A 15,499-nucleotide genomic window follows, 5' to 3' on the forward strand; every position below is an offset into this window, starting at 1 on the left:
ATTGAAATAATAATTTAATAGGGAAATAAAAAATTACAATTTTCAGTCTCATACTACACCAGTTTTTCTCCACTTTGTCTGTCTGTTCAGTGTCCTCTCTGACACACACTCTGCAGTCAGAGGTCAGAGGTCATTGACTCAAACTCTCTCTCTCTCTCTCTCTCTCTCTCTCTCACACACACACACACACTCTCTCTCTCTCACACTCTCACTCTCACTCTCATTCACACACACACACACACACACACACACACACACACACACACACACACACACACACACACCCCTACCGACCTCATTTGCCAGATGTACTCGAACAGGACAATAAGAAAACTTTTCAGAAAACATCACAAAGTTTTCATTTTTTTTTTTCTCTGATCTCTAACCACTGTGGTTACTCTATAAGTTTTATCACACAAGGTTTTTGTCTGTTATCACACGTTGTACCCTTACCACTTTCAGTTTTTTCAACAACTGAGAGAGGTTTTGGGGGCGGGGCGGGACGCAATTTGCAACTTTTATCCGAAAACCATCTCTTTCCCCACTGATTTTTCTTAAAGCTGTGTTTTTGGTACTTCACTCCTTTAGTTCACAGCCATAATTGTAAGCGATACATCTGAAAACTTTCCCAAGTCGTCCGAACGAACATGGACATGGATCAAACATTAACCTTTTTTTTATCAACAGGTAAGCAATTCAGTAGTGCTTAACTAATTCATGCTATACCTTATATTAGTATAAGTTGCTAAAAAGGCTGACGTGTATTTAGCTATTTATTTAGCTAATGGTTGAAATACTTTATCGTGCGTTGAATGATTTAACTCGTTGGGGCTGTGAGGGAAAATGCTTAATGCTTGCTTAAAGGAAGCATTAAAGCAAGACACTCCTGCGATGGTGGTGCAAACCTATTCTGAAGTCTCTCCCCCAGCCTACCCAGGACTACCCGGCACTTACAACGACGCCATTGCAGCCATGCACGCGGCTGCTCTTGATAGTCAGCCACGGACCTGCAACCATGGCATTCTCATTACGCGTTAACACTGCCATCATAGCTGGCAGGCTGCAGACAAGGGCCAGAGGAGAATGTGGCAGAATACTGTGGCAGATTCATAGAAGTCCACACTGTGGAATAGAAAGACTGGACAGGATGGCAGCAGGACCGGCTGAGGTCTCAGCATGGGAAGCCCACCTTCGCAATAGTTTCATGAACGGTCTGCGAGACGAAATCAGAAAAGAGGTATGCAAGCTATGCATCAGGTGGGAAACAGCCCCCATGATAAATGAACTGGAGAGACTTGGTGTTGTGTATTTTTTTTCATTTATGTATTTATTTTCATATCTTATTTTATCTTATGTAAGTAATATATGTATGCAACACGGACTAAGAGTGTCTCCCAAACACTATAAATGTAATCTGTATAAATGCGAATGTAATGTTTAGCATTACTTCATAAGGTTGGTATTGCAAATAATTCTTGAATCACTTTCAATTAGTTAAATAGCTGTTTGATGTGGAGTGTAAAGGAACCTTTGTTTTTAGAGGTCCTAAGGCAGATGATTCTTGCTGTAGTCAATGATTAATTTATATCGCCATTATTGCCACTGTAACATCTAAAATAAACTCCAGTAAGCAGCATCATATCATTGATTGAAAAGAATACAGGCTACAGGAGGCAGGTTTGGAAACACTAATAAAAAGGCCTGACATCTTGCAGGCAGTGGATGCTGCTGAAAGTGAGCACTGGAAGCCTTCTATTGTGTCATATTAGTGTAGTGCTGTCTTCTACTATGTCATACTAGTGCAGTGTTGTCTTCTACTGTGTCATACTGTAACACTCCCTGACCAGACCTGTACTCCTTCACATACTGATACAGTGCTCATGTAGCCTACTTTCGGGTACTCTGAAATGTCCATCCCTCATGATACTAGCATAGAATATCAGTAAACTGTCTGGGCAGTGGGAGCTCAGTGGTTAAGGAACTTGATTTGTAATCCGAGGGTTGCTGGTTCAAGCTCCACAACTTCGAAGTTGCTATTGTTAGGTCCCTGAGCCTCAATTGCTCAAGTTGTACTCAGTCATAGTTGTAAGTTGCTTTGGATAAAAAGTGTCAGCTAAATGCTATAAAGGTAAATTCTGAAGGGCAAACGTATAACAACAGCCCACAGGAGCTTTTTGTTTAAATTATTACCTTGTATAATATTTACATTTGTATTTTTTTCTGGTTGCAATGAAATAAAATTTAAGCCTTTTACTAAACATGAGGCAGGCTACAGAAGGATTTGTAGGCTTGAAATATTATTCAAGACTGTGTTTGTTATATTCAGGGCAATGGTAACAAATTTTGGACCAAGCTCTACACATAAGCCATTTCCCAGCTTTGATGAGCAAAGCTCATATACATATACAGCATACACACTCTCTACTATACACATATATTCAATAATTTTATGCATATATTTGCATAATTATGATTTATCCGCACACAACAGATATGTCCAGTAAAAAATTCAATATAGCAGTTTGGTTCCCAGTGGTCTCCAGTGGTTTAACGAAAGATGGACACACACTCTCAGTGCCCTTCACATGGTTTCAATAGAAAATGGGCACTCTCCATCAGTGCCACCCAGATGGTTTTACATGCTCTCTGCTTATGCAATAAGCATAAATTAGTTATGTCTGTGAGTCAAGAGTGATATTCTAATGTTTGGTAGATGAGAAATAATAACAAATCAACCTGGTGACTTTAATTAGTTGGGACTGAATTATTAATCATTAATAAATTCATAAAATTAATACATTCTCCCTGTTAATCAGGGTTCAGAAGTAAGTATTTTTGGACTTTGTATGTTTTGAGTAGTGAAGGAAAACATACAGAATAGTATTCTGTTGTTTTGGTCTACTGCACCTGGCCACCTTATATTTTTTCTCTGTACTGTGGCTTTCAACAATTGTTTCACCCTCTCCTGATTTTCACTGTTCCCTTGGCTAGCACCAGTTCCTCCCTTTCAACTTCATATTAAATTTGAATGCAGTAGAATTTAGCTTGAAGTATATGGGACTGCTGTGAGCATTGGAATCCAATGCAATAGGCCACCTTCTGTATGATGGAAAATACAAAATCATATGAGAAAAATAAAACCATCTCTCTCATTTAATTAATTAATGAGATTTAATGGTTGATTTCCAGTGGTATTATCGCATTGCCTACAATACACCTTCAGTTGAGGTTGTGCAGAGTGATAAATCTCAGTGCTGTGTGTCAAGACAATTATTTTAATGCATTAGATTTTATCTATATGTCTATATGTGCGGAACTTGTTATTCAATCATTAAAACTTTAACCACTGAGTAACTGTTATGCGAATGCACTCTTCATTCATTTATTTTTCACATATTACATTTAATTTTTACATTTAATTTTGAATAATTAAAAGTATTTTTCTGAATTAATTTAACATTTTATTTAAGGATAATAATAATTAACATCAAACTAGATTAATTATTACAATTCTGATCCTCAAAATGGAAGAGTTGATATTCATACCACTCTTCTGTCGTTTGAAAGGGATCTAAATGGAAATGCAGAAACTAACAGACAAGAGTGCTGTACTTTGCTTCAGTGTGATTCTGCTTGGAAATAAAGGAGCTGGGAAGACCTCTACAGGGAACACCATATTAGGAAGACAAGCTTTTTCTTCTAAGAAACTCTCAGGGTCTCAGTGTATTCTGAAGGAGTGTGTAGTCATTGATGGAGTGAAGTTTATGTGTATGACACACCAGGGCAATATGACCCAGGAGTGAACATAAAAGACATAATGAAGAAGAAAAAATGTTCTCAGCCAGTTAGATGAGTCAGTCCCCACTGTAGTTCTGTAAATAATAAAGGCAGATGTATTTTCTAGAGAAGAAAAGAAGAACAATTCAAAACTTTGTAAGGAAACTGGATAGATTTTCAATAAATACAGATGAAAGGATTTGGCATTTTGAGAAGCTACCACAGTGGCTCTACCAGAACATTTGGATTTTCTTCACTATAAGAGATGAGCTAGAGAGAGATAATTTTACTATTGAAGAGGTTATGGAAAAGAATAAGGAACTAAAGAGCATCATAAAGAAATTACAGAATAGATACATCTTCAATAACCTGAACCAAAAGGAAAATCAAAGAAACTCAGATGAATATGCATACATACATTTTCAGAATAGTATCTTGACTTTAAAGAAAGATAGTGCTTTATATGTAAATAAATTAAAACAAAAAAGATCTCCAGTATTAAATAGCATTTTCAACATCCAGCTCCAAAGATGACAAGGTTCCCTCAGACAAAATTCCCTGAACCTTAAAAGAATAACAGTGAGAGAAGAATTGTGCTGCTGGGGAAGACTGGAGTGGGGAAGAGTGCAACAGGAAACACCATGATATCTTTAACAATAAACAGAGAGCAGGTCACTGAGCTGCTCGAGAAGATAGACAGAACGGTGGAGCAGAATGGAGGGTGAGGATGAGGAAAGAAGCCAGAGGCACAAACAAAGTCAAACAGAAATACAGAGAGAAAAGAGAGGCAGGGAAAGAAAGATTGAAGAGACACACTCAGTGCAGGAGAAAAGACATAGAATATGAACAAATAAGACTACCATTTGTTATTACTCAGTGAGAAGGTGACAGTACATTGGCTACAAGGTCCCACCCATGACACAGTACTTGTGCTACAAGGCCCCATCCATGACACGACCAAGGATACTAGGCCCCACCCCTGATAGTATCTGGGCTGCAAGGGCCCACCCATGTGAATACCTGTGCTACAAAGCCCCACCCTTGAGAGCACCAAGGATACTAAGCCCCACCCATGACAGCATCTGGGCTACAAGCCCCGACATATGTGAGTACCTGGGCTGCAAAACCCCATCCTTGAGAGCACCAAGGATACTAGGCCCCACCCATGACAGTATTTGGGATTCAAGGTCCTCTTGGGTTCATTGTTTTTGAAGTACAGTAATCTTAAAGAGGCAACAAATTACACATGGGTTTAGAGGAATTAATTTTATTTAGAATTGTGCAAGTTAAAATTTTAAACTATTTGGGCAAGTTGTACCACATAAATCATGTATCCATATTTTTAAAAATATCAGTGTTTGGTATCTCTCACACTGAAACAGAAAGAATCAGAGTTTGATCCCTCATGTCTGGTCAGGTAACCTTAAAGCCTCCTATAAATGGGCCTGGGTTGTGCCCTCCTGACACTATATGCCTGGATGGGTGGAGGACTGTTTGACTGCATAATATTGAAGACATTTGGAGTGTGGAGTTTCCACCCACTGCCTAACAGTTCAAGTTCAAGTTCAAAAGGCTTTTATTGGTCATACAATAGGCTTTTACTGTTCACACAATGAACAAACATCGCATTTATTTTTTTCCAGTATGCAGTACTGAGAATACGTAAAGTGGGTTGTGCATAGGAGTCAGTGACATGCTATACTGAACATAGCAGTCACCAGTAGCAGCCACAACAGTACAGAGTATAGTGCTGATTTAATACATTACTCTAGCAGCAAGTAGGAATAATGTGCAAGAGTGCAAATAGATTGCATATACACTGCCTTGCCAAAAAAAAAGGTCACCACCTGGATTTAACTAAGCAAATAGGTAAGAGCCTCCCATTGGATAATTACTGCATGGGTGATGATGTTTCAGCTGCCAACATGTTATTTAACCCTAACTGATGCAGTGAGTAGCTTCTCATTTGTTAAACAACCATGTCGAAAGACACATCGCGTGGTCGTGGAAAGGATGTTAATCTGTTTCAGAAGGGTCAAATTATTGACATGCATCAAGCAGAGAAAACATCTAAGGAGGTTGTTGAAACTACTAAAATTGGGTTAAGCACTGTGCAACACATTATTAAAAAGTGGAAGGACAGTGGGGCAACATCATCTTCGACGAAGGAATGTGGTCGGGAAAATAAAATTGTGATCTGCGATCTCTTAAACGTATGGTGAAATCAAATCATAGAAAAACAACAGTAGAACACAGGGATATGTTTAATAGTGAGACTTCAGACTGCCCTCCAAGGTACTGCGGAACTTCTACACCTGCACTATCGAGAGCATCCTCACGGGGGAACATCACAATCTGGTTTGGGAACAGCACCAAGCAGGACAGACAAGCACTCCAAAGGGTGGTGCGTTCAGCAGAGCGCATCACTCATACGGAACTTCCTGACCCGCAGAGCATCTATTACAAGCGGTGCCAGACCAAGGCCAAGAGGATTTTGAAGGACCCCACCCATCCCAACAATAGGCTCTTCTCTCTGTTGAGGTCAGGGAAGCGCTTTCGCTCCCTGGAGACCAATACAGAGAGATTCAAGAGGAGCTTCTTCCCACAGACCATTTGGGCCGTGAATCAGGGCAACTGAAAAACTGTGGGGACCACAACCATGATGTCAATAACATTATGACTGGAATTGTACATTGTGTACATAGACATATATTCATATATACAATGTACATTGTGTATATATACATATTATACATATATTGTACATACATTGTTATATGTATATTTTTTGTACTTTTTGTATATATTTCTTTATACACCCCTGTATCTTTCCTCAGTTTGGACAGAGCAGTCACAAAACCCATTTCACTGTGAGTTATACCATGTATGACTATGTACGTGACAAATAAACCCAACTTGAACTTGAATTAGTTCAAAAGACAGCTACTTTTGTATTTTAGTTAACCAGCAGGGTTTACCTTATATCCTCAATTCATAATAGTTAACCCTAGACAGATAACAGAGCATGTTAACAAGCCTACATTGCCTAATTTTCCAAGTGTGGGATTTCAGAGGTATGCAAATTTTCCTTCTGTGGAAAAGAACATTCATCAAAACAACAGAGCATGTCTTTCCAATGAACCTGACAATGTGCTGCAGGGTGAGTGTCTCCTGCTTCTACTTTCTATATAGACTGGATTTCCTCACTTCTGCAGAATTCGTGCATCACTGTGAAACTCCTGACAGATGACACCTGTTGAAACCTGTCAAGTTTTTGGAACTGCTATTTTTTTTTTTTTTATGGGTTCACGCACAAGTGCCTGCTGACCCTACTGTCTTATTTACAGTGTGTTAGGGTTTCACCAACTAAGGGCTGGGACACTGTTGTAATTGTCTGGAATTTTTTCTTTTATGGTTCCAGAATGTGTTGATAGGGTCTTTGTTCTTTAAGTGTCCAGTCATGTAGGACCCCTGCTGTAAGATACAAAATGTTATTTAAATTTTATTTATACAAATACCTGTTATGCTTAAATCCAATAAGCCTTCTATCTATCTATCTATCTATCTATCTATCTATCTATCTATCTATCTATCTATCTATCTATCTATCTATCTATCTATCTATCTATCTATCTATCTATCTATATCTATATATATAGATAGATAGATAGATAGATAGATAGATAGATAGATAGATAGATAGATAGATAGATAGATAGATAGATAGATAGATAGATAGATAGAAGGCTTCTTGGATTTAAGCATAACAGGTATTTGTATAAATAAAATTTAAATAACATTTTGTATCTTACAGCAGGGCTCCTACATGACTGGACACATAAAGAACAAAGACCCTATCAACACATTCTGGAACCATAAAAGAAAAAAATCCTTACAATTACAACAGTGTCCCAGCCCTTAGTTGGTGAAATCCTAACACAGTGTAAATAAGACAGTAGGGTCAGCAGGCACTTGTGCGTGAACCCATAAAAAAAAAAAAAAGAGCAGTTCTAAAAACTTGACAGGTTTCAACAGGTGTCATCTGTCAGGAGTTTCACAGTGATGCACAAATTCTGCAGAAGTGAGGAAATCCAGTATATAGAAAGTAGAAGCAGGAGACACTCACCCTGCAGCGCATTGTCAGGTTCACTGGAAAGACATGGTCTGTTGTTTTGATGAATGTTCTTTTCCACAGAAGGAAAAGTTGCATACCTCTGAAATCCCACACTTGGAAAATTAAGCAATGTAGGCTTGTTAACATGCTCTGTTATCTGTCTAGGGTTAACTATTATGAATTGAGGATATAAGGTAAACCCTGCTGTTTAACGAAAATACAAAAGTAGCTGTCTTTTGAACTAATTCAAGTTCAAGTTGGGTTTATTTGTCACGTACATAGTCATACATGGTATAACTCACAGTGAAATGGGTTTTGTGACTGCTCTGTCCAAACTGAGGAAAGATACAGGGGTGTATAATGAAATATATACAAAAAGTACAAAAAAAAAATATAACAATGTATGTACAATATATGCATAATATGTATATATACACAATGTACATTGTATATATGAATATATGTCTAGGTACACAATGTACAATTCCAGTCATAATGTTATTGACATCATGGTTGTGGTCCCCACAGTTTTTCAGTTGCCCTGATTCACGGCCCAAATGGTCTGTGGGAAGAAGCTCCTCTTGAATCTCTCTGTATTGGTCTCCAGGGAGCGAAAGCGCTTCCCTGACCTCAACAGAGAGAAGAGCCTATTGTTGGGATGGGTGGGGTCCTTCAAAATCCTCTTGGCCTTGGTCTGGCACCGCTTGTAATAGATGCTCTGCGGGTCAGGAAGTTCCGTATGAGTGATGCGCTCTGCTGAACGCACCACCCTTTGGAGTGCTTGTCTGTCCTGCTTGGTGCTGTTCCCAAACCAGATTGTGATGTTCCCCCGTGAGGATGCTCTCGATAGTGCAGGTGTAGAAGTTCCGCAGTACCTTGGAGGGCAGTCTGAAGTCTCACTATTAAACATATCCCTGTGTTCTACTGTTGTTTTTCTATGATTTGATTTCACCATACGTTTAAGAGATCGCAGATCACAATTTTATTTTCCCGACCACATTCCTTCGTCGAAGATGATGTTGCCCCACTGTCCTTCCACTTTTTAATAATGTGTTGCACAGTGCTTAACCCAATTTTAGTAGTTTCAACAACCTCCTTAGATGTTTTCTCTGCTTGATGCATGTCAATAATTTGACCCTTCTGAAACAGATTAACATCCTTTCCACGACCACGCGATGTGTCTTTCGACATGGTTGTTTAACAAATGAGAAGCTACTCACTGCATCAGTTAGGGTTAAATAACATGTTGGCAGCTGAAACATCATCACCCATGCAGTAATTATCCAATGGGAGGCTCTTACCTATTTGCTTAGTTAAATCCAGGTGGTGACCTTTTTTTTTGGCAAGGCAGTGTATATGCAATCTATTTGCACTCTTGCACATTATTCCTACTTGCTGCTAGAGTAATGTATTAAATCAGCACTATACTCTGTACTGTTGTGGCTGCTACTGGTGACTGCTATGTTCAGTATAGCATGTCACTGACTCCTATGCACAACCCACTTTACGTATTCTCAGTACTGCATACTGGAAAAAAATAAATGCGATGTTTGTTCATTGTGTGAACAGTAAAAGCCTATTGTATGACCAATAAAAGCCTTTTGAACTTGAACTTGAACTGTTAGGCAGTGGGTGGAAACTCCACACTCCAAATGTCTTCAATATTATGCAGTCAAACAGTCCTCCACCCATCCAGGCATATAGTGTCAGGAGGGCACAACCCAGGCCCATTTATAGGAGGCTTTAAGGTTACCTGACCAGACATGAGGGATCAAACTCTGATTCTTTCTGTTTCAGTGTGAGAGATACCAAACACTGATATTTTTAAAAATATGGATACATGATTTATGTGGTACAACTTGCCCAAATAGTTTAAAATTTTAACTTGCACAATTCTAAATAAAATTAATTCCTCTAAACCCATGTGTAATTTGTTGCCTCTTTAAGATTACTGTACTTCAAAAACAATGAACCCAAGAGGACCTTGAATCCCAAATACTGTCATGGGTGGGGCCTAGTATCCTTGGTGCTCTCAAGGATGGGGTTTTGCAGCCCAGGTACTCACATATGTCGGGGCTTGTAGCCCAGATGCTGTCATGGGTGGGGCTTAGTATCCTTGGTGCTCTCAAGGGTGGGGCTTTGTAGCACAGGTATTCACATGGGTGGGCCCTTGCAGCCCAGATACTATCAGGGGTGGGGCCTAGTATCCTTGGTCGTGTCATGGATGGGGCCTTGTAGCACAAGTACTGTGTCATGGGTGGGACCTTGTAGCCAATGTACTGTCACCTTCTCACTGAGTAATAACAAATGGTAGTCTTATTTGTTCATATTCTATGTCTTTTCTCCTGCACTGAGTGTGTCTCTTCAATCTTTCTTTCCCTGCCTCTCTTTTCTCTCTGTATTTCTGTTTGACTTTGTTTGTGCCTCTGGCTTCTTTCCTCATCCTCACCCTCCATTCTGCTCCACCGTTCTGTCTATCTTCTCGAACAGCTCAGTGACCTGCTCTCTGTTTATTGTTAAAGATATCATGGTGTTTCCTGTTGCACTCAACAGGATATATATATATATATATATATATATATATATATATATATATATATATATATAAATTTCCCTTCACTTGAAATATATCACTGAAAAGACACCCTCTGTCCAAAACAGGCACTTATGATTGCAACTGGCTAAGACTTCACCAGTTTGAACAGATACCATCTGTCAGGAGTTGCACAGTGATTTATGGATTCTGCAGCAGTGATGAAATCCAGTCTAAATAGAAAGCACAAGCAGGAACCACTCACTTAGAGTGTTATCTTTAGTGTTATCGGGATCACTGGAAAGACACACTGTTTCATTAGAGTCATACCTTTCTTTTTAACAGTACTGAATTGAAACCAATAGTACGTACCACGATATGCTATATTAATATGTGTGCCATAATTTATACATTTTTCTCTTTTTGTCCCACCCACAGACCTGAGCATTCCCCGTTTCCTGGGTCACTTCCGGGTTTTCGTCAGTCTCCATGGTTCCATATCTCCTCTGCTTTGTGTCCAGCTGTTCTGAGTTTGTCCCTGATTGTAGTTCTATTTAAACCTTGTATCTGCATCTCTTGTATGTCGGTCATTGCGTTTTTGTATATCTCGCTAACTCTCGCTTCTCGTTTACATGTACTTTCTCTTAAGAAAGCTTCTTAATGAGGAAAAGAAGGGTTCAATTGTAGCTTTACAAAAAGAATGGCATGCATCAGGTGGGGTGAATTGCACAGCGAGGATGGTTTGAAACAGGCTTCTGGGGGCAGGGCTGAAGTTGTGTAAAGCTAGAAAAAAGCCCTTCATCAATGAGAAGCAAAGAAGAGCCACACTGAAGTTTGCAAAAGACCATAAGGATTGGACTGTAGAAAACTGAAGTAAGGTCATCTTCTCTGATCGGTGCAATTTTCAGCTTTGTGCAACACCTGGTCATGTAATGGTTAAACGGAGACCTGGAGAGGCCTACAAGTCAGAGTGTCTTGGACCCACTATGAAATTTGGTGCAGGATTGGTGATGATCTAGGGTGTTTCAGCAAGGCTGGAATCACGCAGATTTGTCTTTGTGAAGCACACATGAATCAAGCCACTTACAAAACTGTGCTTGAAGAAAACTTGCTTCCTTCTGCTCTGACAATGTTCCCCAACTCTGATGATTGTTTTTTTTTCAACAGGACAATGCTCCATGTCACACAGCCAGGTCAATCAAAGTGAGGATGAGGGACCACCAGATAAAGACCCTATCATGGCCAGCCCAATCTCCAGACCTGAACCCCATTGAAAACCTCTGGAATGTAATCAAGAGGAAGATGGATGGTCACAAGCCATCAAACAAAGCCGAGCTCCTGGAATTTCTGTGCCAGGATTGACATAGTTACCCAACAGCAATGTGAAGGACTCGTGGAAAACATGCAAAGACGTATGAAAGTCGTGATTAAAAATCAAAGTTATTCCACCAAATGCTGATTTCTTGACTCATCCTAAGTTGAAATATTAGTACTGTGTTGTTTATAAATGAATATGAGCTTGTTTTCTTTGCATTATTTATGGTCTGAAATTTCTGTAACTGTTTTGTTATTTGGACCATTAGTCATTTTCATAAAAAAAAAAAAAACATGCTCTAAAATATAATATATTTATCTGGAATTTGGAAGAAATGTTGCCAGTAGTTTATAGAATAAAACAAAACTGCTCAGCCTGGTCAAACACATACCCATCGATTGTAAAACTAGAGTGTGATCTCCTCTTATTTTTTGTCTGGAGCTGTAGATATATATATATATATATATATATATATATATATATATATATTTAGTTTTTATTTTTTTCACACTGTCTGCAATTATTAGGCAAGTTGTATTTTTGAAGATTCATTTTATTATTGAACAACTTCTGTGCTCTCAGTCAATCCAAAATGTTTATAAACCTCAACCTTGAATATTTAAGAAAGTAAAAGTGAAGGTTGGCTTTCTTAGGAGAATATCCATGTGTGCATAATTATTGGGCAACTATTAGTCTGCAGAAAAACAAAATGTTTCACTTGTTTATTTTCATAATTGACAATAATAAACAACTCAATTTACAAATAAACATTTTTGATATTTCAAAAAAGAAAAAAAACCTGACCAGTATAGCCACTCTTCTTTTCAATAACAGTCATAAGCCTTCCATTCATGGAGTCTTTTTGTGCAGAAGCAACCACACCCTCCCAGATACTGATCCGAGAGCTGTGCCATTTTCATTCACAGTAAATCTCCTGTTTAAGAAGGGCTCACAAGTTTTCAACAGGGTTTAGTTCAGGTGAGGAAGGGAGCCATGTCATTATTGTTTAATCTTTAAGGCCTTTACTGGCTAGCCATGCAGTGGAGTACTCTATCTGTCTGTCTGTCTGTCTCTCTCTCTCTCTCTCTCTCTCTCTCTCTCTCTCTCTCTCTCTCTATATATATATATATATATATATATATATATATATATATATATATATATATATATATATATATTCCCTTCACTTGAAAGACAAACTCTGTTTTATTAATGACATGTTTTCTTCCGCAGAAAGGAAAGGTGCATACCTCTGCTATTCACAGTGCAACTGCCACCTGGAACTTGGTCACAAGCTGAAATCAGTGTTGTGACCAGGTGGAGGAGAGGGTTGTTAGTGCTCTGTCAGATTTTCCCATACTTCTTGATTCACTGGAACAACACCCTGTTTTATCAGTGACATGTTTTTCTTCCCCTCTGCTATTCACGGTCAAACTGCCACCTGAAACTTGAGGCTATGTAGTCCTGTGAATGTGCCCTGTACCTGAATACATTAACTACCATGAATTGAGTAAAGTAAACATGTTATGACACTGTGATGGTCGTGTAGAGGAGTGGGATGCCTAGACAAGTCTTTTTAATCAAACATGTCTTAATTAAACATGATAGACACAAACTGAAAATAACAATGCGATGAACAGAGTAAGACTCACACAACAGTAACAATATAATGACCATCTATATTAAGCAACACTTGTTAAACACAGACAGCAGATATATATATATATATATACTGAGACATATCAGTAGTAATATATATTAGCTAATATATATTAGCTAATTATGTGTCACATAATTAGCTAATTATGTGAAACAGTTGATTCCTGTCACAGTTACCAGTTATCCAGCAGGAGTGACAGGCCCACTCTGGCTCAGGATCACAGCACACTCCTGCCCCACTCTCAATTACCTTCCTATTAATCCTGCTCACCTGTTCCTTATTTCATTCTCTCATTATTTAAACCCGCAGGTCCCGGAAAACAGCGCTACCCATTAGTGGTCATAACTATCATTTGTTCGACAGAGCTCAACGCTACTTTAAGGACGTATTCTGATTCCTTTGTTCTACTCTTTATTTGTTTATGATGGAAAATAAAGAGCACTTTCTTGCAGCCTCGTCTCTCGCTCCCTCTGTGTCGCCACCGTTTAAAGTTCATATAAACAAATCCTGTTTGGTCTTCTGTCTGATTTGAAGCCAAACGAGTAGTAGCTCATTCCTAGGAAAAAAGAAGAAAGTCCTGGATTATCACAGTGATTAAAAGGAATGACATCAAGCCTCACATTAGAAAACATCATTTATTTTACAAGGGCAAAATGAAAGAATTCAAAGATATATGGGAGATTTTACTGACTTTTTCAAAAAGAGGGAGATTTAATGATTTAATGATTTAACTTTAATGATTCTGTATTAATGGATGGTATTGTAATACTGTGTAAATATTTTAGCCTGTTATCCTGAGACATTTAAAAAGGAACAGTATGAAAAGATAGAAGACCTCTGGACCTGACTGCACTGTAACTGTAACTGACAATTTGAACATTATGTACATTCAATCTTCTCACTCCGCACCCCCAGTGTGTGTGTGTGTGTGTGTGTGTGTGTGTGTGTGTGTGTGTGTGTGTGTGTGTGTGTGTGTGTCTTTGTAGGATTCTTCTAATCTGTGCTTTCTATTTTGTTTCATTTTTGTTGAATGATGAGCTTTGTTAATAGACATTGTACTAATTGTTCATGTTATTATCTTTGAAAAACCACTAAAGACATTAGAACAACTGTTCAAAGTTCACTTCACTGCTCACATTTGCTGTAAAAGACAAATGCATCCCAGCTTTAAGCTTGTATTTAAAGTCGTAAGTAAAATAGAAAGAGAAATCACCATTTGCCTTCACTCATAAGTGAGCTTTAAGTACGGAGCATTTAAAGAGCACTTTTGTCACAAAAAATACTTCCTCCATGACACTTTAATTACACATAAAGCACCATAAGGCATTTATACATGTGAATGACATGATGTGTAGATATTCTTTATTTCCAAATCCAGCTGCAGTCAGTCCATTTCAGTGCAATACACTGATCCATGACTAGAATTCTACTCCGAGTTCTTCGTGTGGACTGATGTGTGTGAAATGCCCCTGAAAGTAAATGAAATTACATTAAGTTATTATTTCTAATCATGCCCATGACATAAGAACTATACCACTTGTACATTTATTATTTATTTTTCCAAAACTAAAAAATAAAGTTGTCTTCTTGTCTACATTTTAATAGCACAGAACTGATACTGCTAATATGTTGAATGCACTACTTTACATGCCCTATTAATATGTGTGGCACATAAAACTGTCCAAACTGGTTGAGAACACTCTTTTGTATTGCAAGTATGAATCATACCAACGGTTTTTGATCTGGGTTTGTAGGTGGGCTGACGTCAAAAGGTAATCAATACAAGAAAATGTCTAATAGGTAATTAAAAAACAAGAGAACATTCTGATACAATGCTAATTAGGTAAAATCTTAGAAATTGAAAAAAAAAAAATCTTTAAGGCACTGACAGCTCTATACGTTTGTTGATCAGATGAGTGTTTGCCTATTGACCTGTCTAGTCCTGGGCAGAGAGCACAGTTTAATTCTCCCCTATAACAAACCTTGAACAGTTTTGCTTGTGAAGTAAGTATCAGACCATTCAGCAGATGTGGGAGCGTCTCATGAGCAGATTATCTGAAGCTCAAGAACAGTTCAGCTTGTACAGTTTCTGCTACAGTA

This window comes from Electrophorus electricus, chromosome 6 (genome assembly GCF_041902795.1).
Source record: "Electrophorus electricus isolate QZ-2024a chromosome 6, ASM4190279v1, whole genome shotgun sequence".
Taxonomy (NCBI): Eukaryota; Metazoa; Chordata; class Actinopteri; order Gymnotiformes; family Gymnotidae; genus Electrophorus; species Electrophorus electricus.